The sequence below is a fragment of the Pinus tabuliformis genome, chromosome 9 (genome assembly GCF_031772625.1).
Source record: "Pinus tabuliformis cultivar Carrire ecotype Pingquan chromosome 9, CPIR1, whole genome shotgun sequence".
Lineage (NCBI taxonomy): Eukaryota > Viridiplantae > Streptophyta > Pinopsida > Pinales > Pinaceae > Pinus > Pinus tabuliformis.
In genome coordinates this window covers 201,916,525-201,934,880 of record NC_142307.1, presented here as the reverse complement: position 1 = coordinate 201,934,880, position 18,356 = coordinate 201,916,525, and positions in this window count along the sequence as shown.

Sequence of the window (18,356 nt, the reverse complement as noted above, 5' to 3'; positions counted from 1 at the left end):
GTTTGCTCAAAGGGACCCCAGCTATCCTAAAAGAGCCATTTCTGTCCTAGTATAGCCAAATGGTAGACCAGCCATAATCATCTGCTTCCTCAGGTTCACAAGTGTTCATGATGAGTACACCCATTAATGTGGCTACTAGATCAAAAGATTATCAAACCCCTACCTTAATAGCAGGAAAAGAAAAATAAGCTACTCCTTCTTCTTCTGCCTTGTCAAGTTTTGGTCCTCTTCGTATAGAGCGATCTAACCCTAATTCCCTCGTTCGACCACCTTCTCTAGGTGTGTTGTGAAAGTTCTCGTACAATCTCAACACTCGTGCCGCTCAGCACTATCATATTGTTGAGGATTTGGGTCAGGCGCCATCGGCTATGTCTGCCCTCGAGGTACTTCAAAGATGTCCGTCTCAATGGAAATCATTGCTATTGGATATTAGGGGTATTGATCCTACTGATTCCAGTCTTATATGTTTAGATCTAGAAAACCACGTTCTACGTCTTCCTCATCAGATTGCCTTTCTCATTCAAGTCATCATTAATGAGAAAACCATTCACAGAACCGTCAGTAATGAAGGTGCTTCCACCTGCATCATGTATGTTGCTTATTGGAAGGAAATTGTTTCTCCTACTCTGAACCAGTCCCCTAACACTTTAGAATCTTTTGACGGGCGTGATCTATGACCATTCGGTGCCTTACCCAACCTTTCCATTACTTTGGAGGGCAATACAATGCACGTGGACGTAGAGATCATTGACGCTAATCTCAATTATAATATTCTACTTGAACGGAGTTGGACCCATGCCATGCATGTTGTAGCCTCCCCCTTATTCCACGTGATTCATTTTCCCCATCAAGGGAAAATAGTCACAGTTGACCAATTGTCCTTCTTTTCCTCTTCCTCTGCGGATGACAATGTTTTGTATGTCAAGCACACCAGTGCTCCTTACGAGAGTGTGGGGGCAAGAATCTTTAAAAATATTGCTCTGATGGGTATCTTTCCACTCCCACCTCCTCATGTTGCCTTTGTTAACATGATTTCGGTCAAGTCTAATCCTTGGGTCATTCCCTCTTCGGACCTTGTTGACACGTGGGTCGAGGTAATGCCATTAAGTCTTGCCGAAATTAATTATGTGGAAATTTTTTTGGCTTCGCCTACGGTGTCCTCTGATTATATTGTTTCGAAAACCTCTCTTGATGCGTATTATCAATCCTTGTGGCTTGGTGCTTTGAAGTCTTCTGATCCCTTGGCTGAGACTTTTCTTTCTGATGAGAGTATCATGGAAGTAATGTCTCTATAAGAAGTACCTTGGAATGATACTCATCATCATTCCTCATTATTGCCTAGCCCGGCGGTCTTGTCTACTTGTCTCGAGGATTTGTCTTCTCGGTTCCCTTCCCTACCACTTCAGACAGCGATCACGACTCGTGAAGTTTGGTCGAAAGGGAACATGGGTAATATTACTCAAACAATGCCAATTGACATTTCTATCAAGCTTGGTGTTGTTGAAAATATCTATATCGGGGTAACTTGTTCTCCAGAAGAGATCAACCTCTATACTCATCTGTTCCAAGAGTTATGGGATGTTTTTGCATGGTCATATGAAGAAATGTCTGACATTGACCCAAGTAGAGCTATGCACGAAATACCAACTTACCCTCATGCGAAGCCCATTCACCAATGGCTCCTCCCAGTGCACCCTAGAAAAGCGCTCGCCATCAAGGGTGACGTTGAAAAACTTCTCAAAGCTAGATTCATTTATCCAATCCCTCTTACAGATTAGGTGTCGAACACTGTACCAGCGACAAAGAAGAAAGGGATGATCCATGTTTTTGTTGATTATCATGATCTCAATCGCACTTGTCCAAAGATAACTACCCCACTCCCTTCATTGATCAAATCATTGATGAATTTGCTGGGAGCGAATTATTTTCTTTCATGGATGGTTTTTCTAACTACAACCAGATCAACATTGCACCGGCTGATCAAGATAAGACCGCCTTCATCTGTCCGTGGGGTACTTTCGCATACACAAATCTTCCCTTTGGCCTTAAAAATGTTGGGGCTACATTTCAGAGAGTGATGTCTTATGCGTTCCATGACATCTGCAACATTGTTTAGCCTTACTTGGATGACTTTCCCACTCATTCTCATAAGCACCATGATCACCCAGATCATCTCTAGAAAACCCTAATCATCTCCGAAAAATTTTCTTTGTTGTCGACACTACAACATTCGACTCAATCCGCATAAGTGTGTCTTCTGCGTTGAATCTGGATGACTGCTATGCATTTTCCTTGATCCTCTTAAAGTCGAGGCCATAGTTAATTTACCCCCTCCATCTTCATTGCACCAACTACAAAGTCTGCAGGGAAAAGAAAATTTCCTCTGTCATTTTGTACCAAATTATGTTGCGTTAGCTTCAGGGTTCACCCGGTTACTCAAACAAGGAACACCCTTTGTTTGGGATGAAATTGCCCAAAAGTCTTTTGATGACCTCATGGTTGTTCTCATCAAAGCTCCTTTGCTGCATCCCCCAAATTATCATCGAGTGTTGGGCAGTGGATCCCCCCATAGCATGGTTTTGGGGCCTGTTGATGCCTTGAAAATCGCTGCAACAACAATGGGGGATAACCACCCGGTCCGGACCTTAAACCAGCTCCTTTTCCATTTGGATTAGTGGCTCAGACTGGTTTAACTAGGTCCAGTTACCTTTTCCATATCACTATTAGTTTATGATGTATTTTTAACTACAATAGACAGGGATATCAGATCACTTCTTCTTTTTGATCAGGCAAAAGAATGACCCTTAAGCTGTTTTGGTTCAGCCAAACCACAACTAAAATTTTGCTTCTTTTAAAAGAGGACTTAAAAGAATGTAGAACTTAATCTAAATGCAAACTTATTCTATAATGCAAGCAAAAGAAACTAATCTTAATCCTATCTCAATTAGGCAGATATAGATTTAACCCAACCAAGAGCAAGATATTTAAAGTAATGGGATTTAAACATGTCTTGTTTATAATGAATATCAAGTTAATGAAATAGTTCAATTAACTGATATTATGGATACCAAAACACATCCTATTGAGACCTCTTAACTGAAATAACCAATCAACAACACTCAAGAAGAAATTCACAAAAATGATATTGATTGTCAAATCAGTAAATCCAATAATTAAACAATAATATGCAGAAATAGTTCACAACATATTACTATTTAATAAATTAGTTTTATAAGACATATTTCTGAGTAAGTAGTTACTCAGAAATCAAAATTTAATCCTTAAGAACAGAGATACATAATAACAACATTGAGACAAATTACCCATATTGACAAAAGTGCACAAACATGAATAAAATGATACATTCCTGTTACCATAAAAATGAAACTAATATTTGAAACAGTAGTATTAAAAATATCAATTTATTGCATCCATTTCTCTGATGTTGATCTCCAACAATCCTTTCGATTGCTTGAACTTCTGCTTTCAAAACTAGAGTCACAATAGTGCAAACTCTGCCCTTCATACATAATTCAAGATACAAAGGAAAAATCTTCAGTAATCCCCATATTTGAGATTTTCTCTCCTCTCTCCTACAACTCTAAATTCCTATTACAAAAATGCTTTTAGAAATTCAAAATTGCAGAGAAAAGCAGCCCTTTATTACATTCTGCAATCTATTATTTATAATATTTCCAAAAGTATTTAGAGAGGAGAGTTTGTTGAAGGAAAAATCTGTCCAATCCAATTTTATTTGCTCAAAAATTCCAATATTTAATTGCTAGAGCATTTTCATTGATTGAGATCCTTTTCTCCATATCTCTTCTATTGTTTTCTTGTAAAAAAAATAAAATAAAAAAGAATTAAAATGCAACAATAAAATCAAAATATTATTTCTGACATTAAAACAAATCCAATCAAATGCAATTAATTAAATAATTGAAAATAAAATATAAGCTTTCTATTGATGCATAAGATGGTGTAATTGGCCAAGGATATCATTGATGAATAGATCTGCATTTAGAAGAGGCTTGGACAAATGAAAATGCAGAAAATAAAACTCAAAAAATTGATTTTGTTTTAGAAATTCGTAGCTTGATCTTTTGCCTAATTTTTTACCCAATAAATTACCAAATCTATTAGTGAAACCTCCTCAGAAATGTTCTCCTTGATTTTATCTTTTCAATGAGCCATCTTGGGCCTCATTTGGCCAAGTAGAACTTAATCTATGAGTTTCCAAAGTAGATGAGTTAATTCTGGCACAATTCTGGAATTTATGTTGTTGGGCTAAAAAAAAGAGAATTTTAATTAAAAATTCAATCCTAAATTAGACTCTATTTATTTAATAATTAATTCTAATTTAATTATTAATCATAAACTAAACTAATTATTTAATAAATTATTTATTAATCTAACTAACTGATATATAATTAACTATTTATAACTAATTAATATTAATCTAGATAATAATTAAATTTCAATTTAATTAAATTAATTAAATTTTATATATTAATTAACTATTTAAATATATTAAACTTAAACTAATTTACCACTCCACTCATTCATAAATAACCTACCACTTCAACGAATAAGTTTTGAATAAAACTTTAAAACAAAACTTATAACATTACTTTGTTTAATGGCTCATGACTTATGCTTATTGGCTCGGGGTATGGAGGTATCAACGATCACAGGGGTATGGAAGGATGTGTGTCGATATAATTCTCCGATCCGATCCGAATCTCCGATGCGATTCAAATTAATTTTTTTATTATTATTATTTATATATTTATGCATTAAATTTTATTTTAATTAAATTAATTATATTTTATATATTAATTAATTTAAAATTTAACATTAATTTTTAAACTACAGTCATTTGAAAATTCTGGGTTTTTGAGATTAGGAATCAATTTGGAAGTTGGAGTAAATTTCTAAAATATTGTTGCTTAATGATTTAGTTGTATAAGTAAAAATGAAAAATGTTAATAAAAACTCACTAGGAGTTAATATTTAAAATAAATGCATTATTGAACTAATTTATTTACAAAATGCAATATTGTACATTTTATACATTTTTAATCTAGGCTAGATAAATGATGAGACTTCAAAGGAGTACCATTTTCAAACCAGTTGACCAAATGAGGCGAAACAAATGTCAATGGGAAGCTTATAAAAAATCAATTCTAACAAAGCAATCAAAATAAGAATCCAAAGAAAATGAAAAATTAACAAAAGCGTAAGATAATCAGCTAAATAAAAATCCTAAAAGGTGTTTAGCTAAAAATTTTATAGAAAGGGTCCCCATTATTTGAAGTGAACAAATCAAAATGGGGGGGTTGTGTTTTACCTCAACAATGACGACACACAGGAGAAGAACCAGTTATCTCTATTTGATATGAATGAGATTTTCCTAAAATTAAAGTAAAAATAATTAAAGAAGAGAAAATTATTTTTTGGAATGCTTGATTAGGTTCATTAATCTGAATAAAACCAAGAATCATCTAACCGTAATTTTTTTCAAAATTTTTCATGAATTAAAATATTTCAAAACTTTATATCAATCTTTAATTAGTTGTAGAGATAAAGCAGGGGTCACTTTACAACTTAACTTTTAAAATATACTCATTTGTCATAGGTAGAGCCACTGCTGCCAGCAAACATCTATAGTCTCGACAGGGTTACCTTTTAATCATCAATGATTCAGAATCTCATCTCTTTAAGAATTATTGACCTAGAGATAAATTCATTTATATATGTATTATTCTTTTTATTTTTTATTTCTTATTTTTTTGTTCCTAAATGCCATTATCCTGGTTTGGTAGCCAGATAGTTGACAATTCCATTCATTGGTTATAATTGGACTGAACAAGTTGGCTCGTGATGAGACCCCTTGTCTTATAATTGTTTGCAATCATAAGCCATTATCCTGGTTTGTTTAGTAGTGTTGGTAATGTCAGCTTATTTTTCCCCTATGATCATGGTAAGCAGGCTCATGAAGAGACCTCTTATCTTTTAAGTTTAAATATATTTTTGGATTACATTCTAGAAAAATAAGACATTTTGGGATAGGGAGAATCATTGACTCCTTAAGAGTTAAGAATGACAATTTCAGAGTTAAAGGAGCTTTGTTGTAAAGCATCTTTACTTCATTATAAATAACTTTTCTTAACTGATAACAAAAATTTGAAAGATCTTAATAAAGTATTGAAATCTCAAAATGATCATAGTTTTGATGAAAAAGAATTTTTCAGATTTCATTATACTTTGTCAACTTCTCTTCTTTTGTAATCTCTTCCTTAAGTATGTCTACCTTTATAATAAGAAAATCAAACTTTATTAAGAGATTTTAAGAAAAAGCTAATAGGTGACTATTAAAAAAATTTCTCTATGTATGCCGACAATTGTTAAGTAACAAGAAGGCCTTCCATATAAATCATGGCAAAGTCACGAAAATCAAAACTTTAAACCAAATGAAAAGAATTCTTAAGCTAAAGTGAGAAAAGAAATCAGCAAACAAAAATGAAAAGTGAAAGGAAAATCCAAGCTTTGAAATACAAATTCTAACAAGAATGGTTATATCAATGTTTCAACAACATGAAGTAAAAGAAAATAATTATGTAATCATTCCTTCTTATGTCGAGATTTAGAAATATCATACCTTGCAGGGTTGTAAATGTTTTAGGCTTTTTAGATAGCAGTGATAATAAAATTCAGTCACAATGAAAAATTTTTGTCTCATGTCAATCTTCTTGTTTCAAAGCATCATCTTAACCATTTTCTAATAAAATGATGCTTAAAGAAATACACTAAAGGTTCAGAAACTTCCTGGTGTAGTTGTTTCAATGAGGATTATCACTACTTCTTGAAAAAAACCAGGAGAAGAGAATAGGACTTCCAAAATATGATCTAGCAGAGGATTGAAAGCTTTTATGAAGAGCTGCAAAACAGTTTTTTATATCAGTATACTTTAGAAACAAAACTAAAGTAATGAAATGGAAATTAATGAAAGTGGATATATGAATCTTACCATTGAATAATTGCTTTTGATCTTACCAGAGAGGTATCAATTTTTCCAATACTAGTTGACTTCTTTTTTTAGTTAACATTAAAAATATGAAAAAAACAAACTAACCAAAATCCTATAACCCAAAATCATTTTTTATTTTATTTAAACTAAAACAAGCAGTAAAATGTAAAAATGGAATGCTTAGTGTTCAAGGGAAAACAAATGCATCAGAAATGAGAATGAGAATTTGCAGTAATGACTGTTTCTCAAAATATTATAAGTTTCATATAAATTCCATGATTTTATAAATTGTCCAGAATCAAGACCAAATCCAAGATAATAAAATTTAAATATGAAGATAGAGAAGTCTTGAATTCCATATTTAATTATGGAATTATATATTTAAAATTGAAATATATGAGAAATCGAAATGATTTAAATATGCTGAAAATTGGTCATTAACTGCTTTCTTACCATAGTGGTTACCCAAGTTCGCTTTTAAAATAACACATCGCCATATCAGATGATTCGCATTACATGTAGAGACATGCGTTGAAGTTTATCGCATCGAAGGTTGCAATATTAAATTGCGGATGAAAACATGCAATGAGAACATGTGCGATGTTATGAAGCGATCGCATCATTAAAGAAATATTATATTTGGGATCGGGTAATATTTACATTGTGCTTCCCACATCACACATCGCACATCGCAGATTTGGAGATGTGATGTGAGCATAAATGCAATGAAGCGATTGCGATATCGGCGATTGGTGAACCTTTGGTACCTGATATAACACAATATGATTGTTGCGATGCCGATATGCAATGAATGACGTGGCTAATCAGCGATCGGCAATCGGATGATTCGCAATCAACAATCTTAAGCACATGATGTAACAATTCTTGATACGTCGATATGCAATGAAGAGTGGACCCGATAATTTTATGATGAAAATTTAATAACATATTGGATCCGAGACATCGGCCCTTTAAAATTATGTCCTTACTTTTATTGCAATTGAATAGACGCGATATTTTATAAACTTGATTTTAATTTCATATCGGGTCTGGAATTATGTGGTCATCGCAATATCGATAAAGTCGTTTATCGGAGATCGGCAATTCATGATAATGGAAGTATATTCAACTGCAAACTTCCGATATGCAAAATGCGATATGGCATATGAGTGAGGAGGTCTCACATCATCAATTTGTTATTAGAAAATGCTAAGGTCTACTTCCGATGAAATATTTCACTACAAATGGCTGTGAAGTGGATGATGTGATATCGGAATGAAATTATTGACGAAGATGAGCAGGATAGTAATATTACGAATATGTATTCATCGTAGTATCAGCAATATGAAAATCAAATTGAAATGATGAATGAAAGAAAAATTAAAAAATTTGAAAATTAATGAATCACAAATAAAATTTCCCTGAACTTGTTGCAAATTTGAAATGGATTTGCTGCTTACTTCAAGTTTTGAAAACAAATGAAAACCTGTAAATAAAACAAAACAAAAATAAAAAATAAACTAAGGAAAAGAAGAACTAATAATAGATGAAAATGAACTTATAAATGTGTACCTGGAAGGAAATTGTTTGTAGATTTTACCTCATGAATCTTCAAATTTTTCCTTTGATTTATCAAAATTCTGACTTTGTTCAAAATCATCTCATTATTTATTCTAAATTAGAGTGGGCAATCAGCCTAAATAAAATCTGTTTATTCATGTTCAAGAAATCAAAAAATCATAAAATTCACGAGAAATAAATATGAAAATATACTTCCCTTTTGAATTGCAACAGCAATTTATTACCTCTGCTCATTACGAATTAACTTGAGAAAAATCTGTATTTTTATAGTGATTGTTCAATAATGTCTTTAGTAAATAAATATGATGCAGATTGCAACATCAGATAATAAACTAAAGATTAAAATGGGATAACACCACTCATTGTGAAAAAATAACAACATAGATTTAAATGTGTGCCAGGTGCATATTCAATTAAATTCTGTCAATACATTATTCGAAATAGGCATAGATATATTCATGGGTAGAGGTATTGCTGCAAAAAAAAATTGATTTAAAAAGGGAAACAAGAATTAAAACTTTCCGATAGGAAGAAAACTTTTCACTGAACATGTATGAGAAGGGCTGATTTCTTTGTTTTATTTTTTTAATCTACAAAACTGTTGAAAATAAATTAACTACATTAATTCTACTCCTATTCTAGCCATATACATGAAAATGACTGGGTATAGTCAAATTTTCAATGTAACCATTTTCTCATTTTTGTTCCTGCATATATGTACAGTTCAAATGTTATTAATAAAAATACAAATCTAACTAAACTAAGGAAGATAAATTTGAAATCAGAATGTATAGTTATTGTTAGCAACTTAATTAAAATCTCCTTCTCTTGAAATTTTATTTCCAGTTGAATACCAATTGGATCATACAAGTCTGGATGGATTTCCATTAATGATTGGGAAATGTTCAAAAGAGGAGATGACACGCGAGATTTTGGATATGAGCTTTAAATTCAAAGGTCTGAAAAAATTGTTAGTGTTATTTACAAATGTTAAATTATTAACAATCTTCCATGATAGGAAATTTTCCAAATATTTTTCAAATGAATTAATGAAAAATGGATGGAAATCTGTCAAATAAAATGGAAAATTATTAATTGAACTGGATTGCTAACCAGAGTGTAAAATTACATTCTCTTGTTGGCATTGCCTTTAAGAAGATAGAAGCTTTTGATGAAACATTAACATAATTGATTGAAATTGAAATGTTAATAGCTTTTGATGCTCATGATTATAATATGAAACTTCAATTTTCCAACAGGGAAATGCATCAATTGAATGTTTGATAGTAAAATGCTCAATATGTCAGTGTAAAGTATCAAAATCTGAAAAATAAAATTAGAAATAAAATCTGATTTTAAACAAAAGAAGTGAAAAAACAAAAATAAAATGAAATCACTGTTATTACAACTAATGTTATAACACAATTGAGATTGTTTTGAAATAATTTCTTTTTCACAAAGATTGACTAGAATTATGAAATTTGAGTAATTGTCAATTTCAACTTGTGAATTAGAAAACGAATTATGATTATGAGTAGGAATGAGAGCTTGATCATGATATGAATTATAAATTGGAATGTTTTCTTGAATAGGAAATCATAAAGATGGGCGGAGAGCGATGGAGGCGTATTCGGGACTTAGGGTTTCAGAAGTTTTTCTCAGAGCCGCCGCGGTCCCAAAGGATCTGCTCTGTTGTGGTCTGGCTAGACGCCTGGCCGATGGATACTATGGGCACGCTGCCCCTCAGGGATCCTGGATTGAACCTGCCGATGAAAAAGATTTCAACGAATCGAACCAAAGCAAACTGAGCTTCTCCTCCGTCAGGGTGCAGAGGTTTTCTTTCACGGCGGCAACAGAAATCTCATGGCCAGAGTTTTACACCCAAAAACAAATGGTCTGCACTTTGTCTCACTTCGTGACGCCATCGTACGAGAACTTTAGGCACAGATATGGCAAATATGCTGGCGTCCATGGAGGAAAGAGGGTTTTGCCATATAACAAACCCCACTGTGGCACCTCGTGGACTCGATCTGCCAATCTAGGGCGGATCTTAAATGGAAAAGCGTCAGATCAGGTATGGGGTGGAAGAAGGGCCCTGGGGTCGCGGTGTTTGGAGGCCCCAATGCTCTCTGCTGCGCAGATCCGGGCCCTTACCACATCGACGCAGCCTTACAACAGAGGGTTCGAAGATTTTGCCATGCAAATGAGCGATAGTTCCAATAGGTCAGGGCCAGATCTGGAGTATGGCCTTCAGCCAGAGCAGGTAACAAACAAGTGTTTTCAGATTTTGATTAAACCCCCACAAGGGAAAACTCGGTTAGTATGGGTCCATGCAGGAAGCACTTCCCTGCAACTGAAACAACAAATATGGGCAGAAATGGGATATCCAGTCCAGATCCAACATCTGGTCAGTGGAAGGCAGTCTCTACAGGATTGTAGATCGATGGAAAGCTATGAGATTGGGCCAGGGTCAATCATTTCTCTAAATCTCAGATTGAGAGGAGGGGCTCCGCCTACGGGACAGCAAAGCAGAGACAAGGGAAAAAAACCTGTTCCCCAGCATCAACCCAAGGGAGGGTTATCCTACAAAAATATTTTGCAGGGCAGCAGAGATTCAGGGTCCTCTCCAGATCAAGGTGGCCATATACCCAGGCCATACATAGTAGATCAGGCAGAGAAAACCCCAGCTTTAAACTTAGATTCTTCTGGGCTGGACGATTTTGTAAAGTCCTATGAAACGCAAGCCCTCATTTGCCGTTTCAATAGTTTTTGTCCAAAACCCCTGGATCTATTCCATTGGATCTTCACTAGCTGGACTATGGAATGTGATATTCATCTCTGCTCAAAGGGGTTTTTCATAGTTAAATTTACATCCAAGGAAGTCAGAGATACAGTCATCAACACAGGACCATGGTTTTGGGGAACAGCGGGGCTGTTTATGACCCCATGGTTTCCAGATTTTGACCCAAACAAAATGACTGTAACCAAAATGCCGGTCTGGGTTAGACTATACAATCTACCTCTGCATTTTTGGAATGAACGAGTCCTGGAAGGCATCGGGAACAGCATAGGGAAATATATCAAAACAGATCTGGAAAGAATTGATGAAAGGATCTACACTTTCGCACGTATCTGTGTGGAAGTAGATTTAAGTAAAGGGTTGTCGGATAATATAAGGCTGATCTACAAACAACAAAACTGGCTACAAGTGCTAGATTATGAAAATACCGCCTTCAGATGTAGACTCTGCAGGCAGACAGGACACTTACAAAGTGCATGCCCAGAAGCCAAAAGCAAAAAGAAGCAGAAAGAGAAGCAGAGGAAAGGATGGCAATTCTCACCCCCAGCTTCAGAGGATGAAGAATCAGAAGCAGAGGAGGAAGAGCTCCCTGTAGAGAAGACCGAGGCAACTCAAGAAATGGAGAAACAGAAAGGAACCACATCAGACAACAAGGCAGAGATGACAAGCGCAGACCACAGTATAGGGGGTACCAAGCGACATCATCTCTCAGATACTTCAGATTCAGACAAAGAAAATGGCTCACAGAATGCAGAAACACAGCTAGTCATTGTTTCGACCGAGCCCTCCCAAGGAGAGTGGCGTAAGGTCGAAAAGAAAAAGGGACGAAAATCTTGAAATGGCGGAATCTTCAGCCTTTTTGCCTCTTTTCATCATCCCTTTCTTTTTCTCTTTTTCTTATTTCTTTTTGCACGTTAGTCTTCTAACACTGCGTGGGATGCGTAAGCACCCGAGCCCTTGTGGCAGGTCACAGCATGCTTCTTTGTTTCAGCAGATGTAACTTTTCATTATCTTTTTAATAAAAAGTTACGATTTTTCTTCGGAAAAAAAAAAAAAAAAAAAGGAAATCATAAAGATAATTTGCTACCTTAAAATGAGGATTAATCGGAATAATTTCTAAATTGAAATGTCCCTCATTCTCCGATGTTATTTGAATCTTCTCATAAGGATTCTCTTGAGAAAAATAGAAATAAACATCCTCAATGTCAGAGTAATTATCATAAATGACTTCACAAGATTCTCTAGAATTCTCTTCAATCTCATCCAATATATCCAAACGAGGAGGAATAAGAATTTCATGTTCATTAATGGCAAAAGAATGATCAATTATTGTTTCTCTATATTGATAAAAAATTATTAGTAATTCATTTAAATCATCCTCTTTAAATTCTGAAATATCATTAATACCAAGAGGGGAAAAATTATCATCATTAAAAATACCAAGATAAAGGGAAAAATGTGAATCTGAAATAATGCAATTAAAAATGTCTCGGTTTGAGAACTCTTGTGCATTATGCTCATTGTAAATTTCAGATTGCAGATCATTCATTTGCATACTCATGCTTTTTTGAAGAAGATTGCTTTGTTGCTCTGATTTCGGCATTTGCTCATCATGGAGAAATTCGGAAATTTGTAAAGCAGTTTGCATGCTATTATTTACTTTGATTGTTGCTTGCACTTGCTGATTTGCAATCTGATTTTTTGAATTTAATGTAGAGTAAATTTCAGATTCCAATGCAGCTCTTTTTCCAAAATTGTTGTTGTTGTCTTCTTGCATTTGATTAGAAATATTTTCCAAGCTTTGTGAAACCATTTCATCATAATTTATTTGCACATCCATATCGGGATTCTCATTTATGTTGGAAGGAGATGGAACAAAGTTTGAACTAATTTCATATGGATTGGGAATGAGAGGAAGAGAACAAATATATTCAAACCAATCTAATGATTCTTCTTCTGTAGGTTTATCTTTGACTTTAAATTTTAAATAATTCAAATGAAATCAAATATTAAAATCAATAACAGATTCATTTTCAAACCTTCGTAGATATTCAATCTCATTACATACATGTTCATAATCATAATCGTCAAATTTACCAATGAAAATTGTAACAAAATGATCCCAGTTGTGGATTGAGGCAACTGGAAGAGTTCTACACCAGTTTTTGGCTTTTGCTGCGAATGTGAGAGTAAAAATTCTGCATAAAATGTCTTCATCAATTCCTTGAAAACCATAATTTGAAACATTTTGAATAAATTGAAAGACATGATTATAAGCAGAATAATTTTTCTTACCATTAAGCTTTACCTGAGACAAGAGTCTTACCACTTCGGGTGGAGTATTGGAAGATGCATGTCCATGGATACAAACTCCAAATTGGAAGTTTAAGAGGAGTCATTGTGATTAAATAAAATGTTAGAATTGAAAAGACTGCAATAAACAAGAAGTCTCAGACCCTCCTTCTAACGCCAAAAATGTTGATGCCTCGAAAATCGCTACAACAACAATGGGGGATAACGACCTGGTCCAAACCTTAAATCAGCTCATTTTCCGTTTAGATTAGTGTCTCTCACTGGTTTAACTAGGTTCAACTACCTTCTCCCTATCACTATTGGTTTATGATGTATCTTTAACTACCAATAGACGGGGATATCAGATCATTTCTTCTTGCTGATCATGCAAGAGAATGACCCTTAAGTTGATTTGGTTTAGCCAAACCATAACTAAAATTTTGCTTCTTTTAGCAGAAGACTTAAAAAAATGTATAACTTAATCTAAAAGCAAACTATTCTATAATGCAAGCAAAAGAAACTAATCTTAATCCTATCTCAATTACGCAGATATATATCTAACCCAACCAAGAGCAAGATATTTATAGTATTGGAATTTAAACATGTCTTGTTTATAATGAATATCAAGTTAATGAAATAGTTCAATTAACTGATATTATGGATATCAAAACACTTCCTATTGAGACCTTTTAACTGAAATAATCAATCAACAACACTTAGGAAGAAATTCACAAAAATGATATTGATTGTCAAATCAGTAAATCTAATAATTAAACAATAATATGCAGAAATAGTTCACAATATATTACTATTTAATAAATTAGTTTTATAAGACATATTTCTGAGTAGGTAGTTACTCAGAAATCATAATTTAATCCATAAGAACAAAGATACATAATAACAACATTGAGACAAATTACCATATTGACAAAAGTGCACAAACATAAATAAAATGACACTTTCCTGTTACCATCAAAATGAAACTAATATTTGAAATAGTAGTATTAAAAATACCAATCTATTGCATCAATTTCTCTGACCTTGGTCTCCAACAGTCTTTTACATTGCTTGAACTTCTGCCTTTAAAACTAGAGTCACAATAGTGCAAACTCTACCCCTCATACATAATTCAAGATACAAAGGAAAAATCCTCAATAATCCCCAGATCTGAGATTTTATCTCCTCTCTCCTACAACTCTAAATTCCTATTACATAAATGCTCTTAGAAGTTCAAAATTGTCGAGGTGAGCAGCCCTTTATTACATTCTACAATCTATTATTTATAATATTTACAAAAGTATTTTGAAAGGAGAGTTTGTTGAAGAAAAAATCAACCCAATTCAATTTTATTTGCTCAAAAATTCCAATCTGTAATCGCTGGATCATTTTCATTGATTGATATCATTTTCTCCATATCTCTTCTACTGTTTTCCTGTAAAAAGAAATAAAAAATAAATTAAAATGCAACAACAAAATCAAAATATCATTTCTGAAATTAAAACAAATCCAATCAAATGCAATTAATTAAATAATTGAAAATAAAATATAAGCTTTCTATTGACGCTTGGAATGGTTTAATTGCCCAAAGATATCATTGACGAATAGATCTGCATTTAGAAGAGGCTTGGACAAATGAAAATGCAGAAAATAAAACTCAAAAAATTGATTTTGTTTTAGAAATTCGTAGCTTGATCTTCTCGCTGATTTTTGATCCAACAAATGATCAAATCTATTAGTGAAACCTCCTCAGAAATGTCTCATTGATTTTATCTTTCCATTGAGCCATCATGGGCCTCATTTGGCCAAGTAAAACTCAATCTATGAGCTTCCAAAGTAGATGAGTTAATTCTGGCACAATTCTGAAATTTTTGTTGCTAGGCTTAAAAAAAATCAGAATTTTAATTAAAAATTCAATCCTAAATTAGACTCTAATTATTTAATAATTAATTCTATTTTAATCATAAACTAAACTAATTATTTAATAAACTATTTATTAATCTAACTAACAGATATATAATTAACTATTTATAACTAATTAATATTAATCTAGATAATAATTAAATTTCAATTTAATTAAATTATTTAAATTTTATATATTAATTAATTAAATTAATTTAAAATTTAATATATTAAATATTAATTAACTATTTAAATATATTAAACTTAAACTAATTTACCAGTCCACTCATTCATAACTAACCTACCACTTCAACGAATGAATAAGTTTTGAATAAAACTTTAAAACGAAACTTATAACATTACTTTGTTTAATGGCTCAAGACTTATGCTTTTCGGCGATTGGGGTATGGAAGGATATGTGTTGATATAAATCCCCAATCTGATCCAAATCCCCGATGCAATCCAAATTAATTTTTTTTATTATTATTTATATATTTTATGCATTAAATTTTATTTTAATTAAATTAATTATATTTTATATATTAATTAATTTAAAATTTAACATTAATGTTTAAACTATAGCCACTTCGAAATTCTGGGTTTTCGAGATTAGTTATCAATTTGGAAGTTGGAGTAAATTTCTAAAATCTTGCTGCTTAATGATTTGGCTGTATAAGTAAAAGTGAAAAATGTTAGTAAAAACTCACTAGGAGTTAATATTTAAAAGAAATGCATTATTGAACTAATTTATTTACAAAATGCAATATTGTACATTTTATGCATTTTTAACCCAGGCTAGATAAATGATGAGACTTCAAAGGAGTACCATTTTCAAACCAGTTGACCAAATGAGGCGAAACAAATGTCAATGGGAAGCTTATAAAAAATCGATTCTAACAAAGCAATCAAAACAAAAATCCAAAGAAAATGAAAAATTAACAAAAGCGTAGGATATTCAGCTAAATAAAAATCTTAAAAGGTTTTTAGCCAAAAATTTTATAGAAAGGGTCCCCATTATTTGAAGTGAACAAATCAAAATGGGGGGGTTGTGTTTTACCTCAACAGGGCCTAAAGCCCGAGTTTTGGTCAATGTAATGTAAAGACCCCGCGAAATGCGGGCGCGGAACACGAAAGTCTAAGATGAGTCATAGAGTTGTCCACACTAAAATAATGTAATTTAATGTAAAGTTGTGTCGGCCTACCCATGGTCCACAAACCATGGGATTGTATAAATAGAGTGATGCTCTAAGTGTAAAGGCAGTTTTTTGGGAAAAATAAGTAATAGATAGTTGTGAAGGCATGGTTAGATGATAGAAGTGGATCTGAAGTGTATTGAGTTGTAGTAGTAGGAAGAGTCTCTGCAGCTGAGTACGTAGAGGCCTAGTAGAGTCCGCAGCTGAGTGTGCAGAATGGAGTCAGGTCTGTATTGAACTGAACTTGAAAAGGATTATTAATAAATCTAAGTTGATTCGACATATTGTGCATCTATTTCATAGATCTAGATTTTGATGTTATGTGTTAATGGTATCTGTTTATTTATATGTGCGCACTTGTATGAATGCTTATGTATGAAAACCTTTTAAGTAATTAGCGAACAAAACCTAATTAAGGAATACATGGCTAACACTGGTCGCACTACGGCTAGAGTTGCGTGAAGGGAGTACCACAGGATGCAAGGAGCTCACTGGTGCGTGTAACCTAGTAAGCGCGAAGGTTGAATTGCATACCTATCGCACCATATCAGACATCCCCTGGGTGCAGAAACCTGGTTTTAGCACCCTCCCATACTACTTCAAGTGAGACCTTAGTCCGCGCTCCACGGACTGTTGCTGAAAGGGCTAGTAGTACAGGGATTTTCTTGGCTAAATCACTTCTGAACCTAGGTCAGGCCCAACGTAGCCAAAAAATGGTTTCGTTGCTGGGACCACGATATTCCTAACAGATGTCTAATGTCGTGCCATCAAAACCCAACAAAGAAGGAAATTGAAGAGTTGTTGGACCAGAAGATTCATGAGTTTATGTCACAGGAAAACAGAACTCCACAAGTATTTGAGAAAAAGTTGCTAGATCACTACATGTATACAGAAATCCACAAGATTTTCTTTGCATCATTTCCTTGTAAATTGTATGAGTGGATCACGAGGTTAGCCGACAGCCAGGGAAGGTGTAGGCTTGACCAACCGATAGTGTGGACTCTGGAATTAGTGCACAGACTAGAAGCATCAGAAGATAAGATCGCGCAAGCTGTGGAACATTGGCTCAACTGGATAATAGGGGGATTTATCACTGAGTTCGCAGTAGACATAACCATGAGCTACAACGAAGCAGAACGATGTTTTCTCAAGGGACCGCGAGGTACGTATATTAAATCTTTGAATACCTAGATTAAGATGTTGTTATGTGAAAAGCGGATTATGCAAATACATTAATGTTTGGGACAATACGAAGTGGAAAGATCTACAAAGGTAGCGAAGACTTAGAAAACAGTCCCTTAATTTCACCTTCACGAGAGAGCGAGGAAGAGCTCGCTCGGGTCTCTATGAGAAGCGTGGTCAATTTGATAAGGCAGTGCATTCCACAGTTACCACCTCCACCCACGCCACCACCCACTTCACCTCCCTCACCTCCATCTCCACCCACTCCACCTCCACCACCCCCACAGTTCAGCATGGCGAGTGTAATCAAACTACCCGTATTCAGAGGAGTAGGGAATGAAGATCCAGACGAGTTCTGGTTCATGGTAAGAGCAACGTG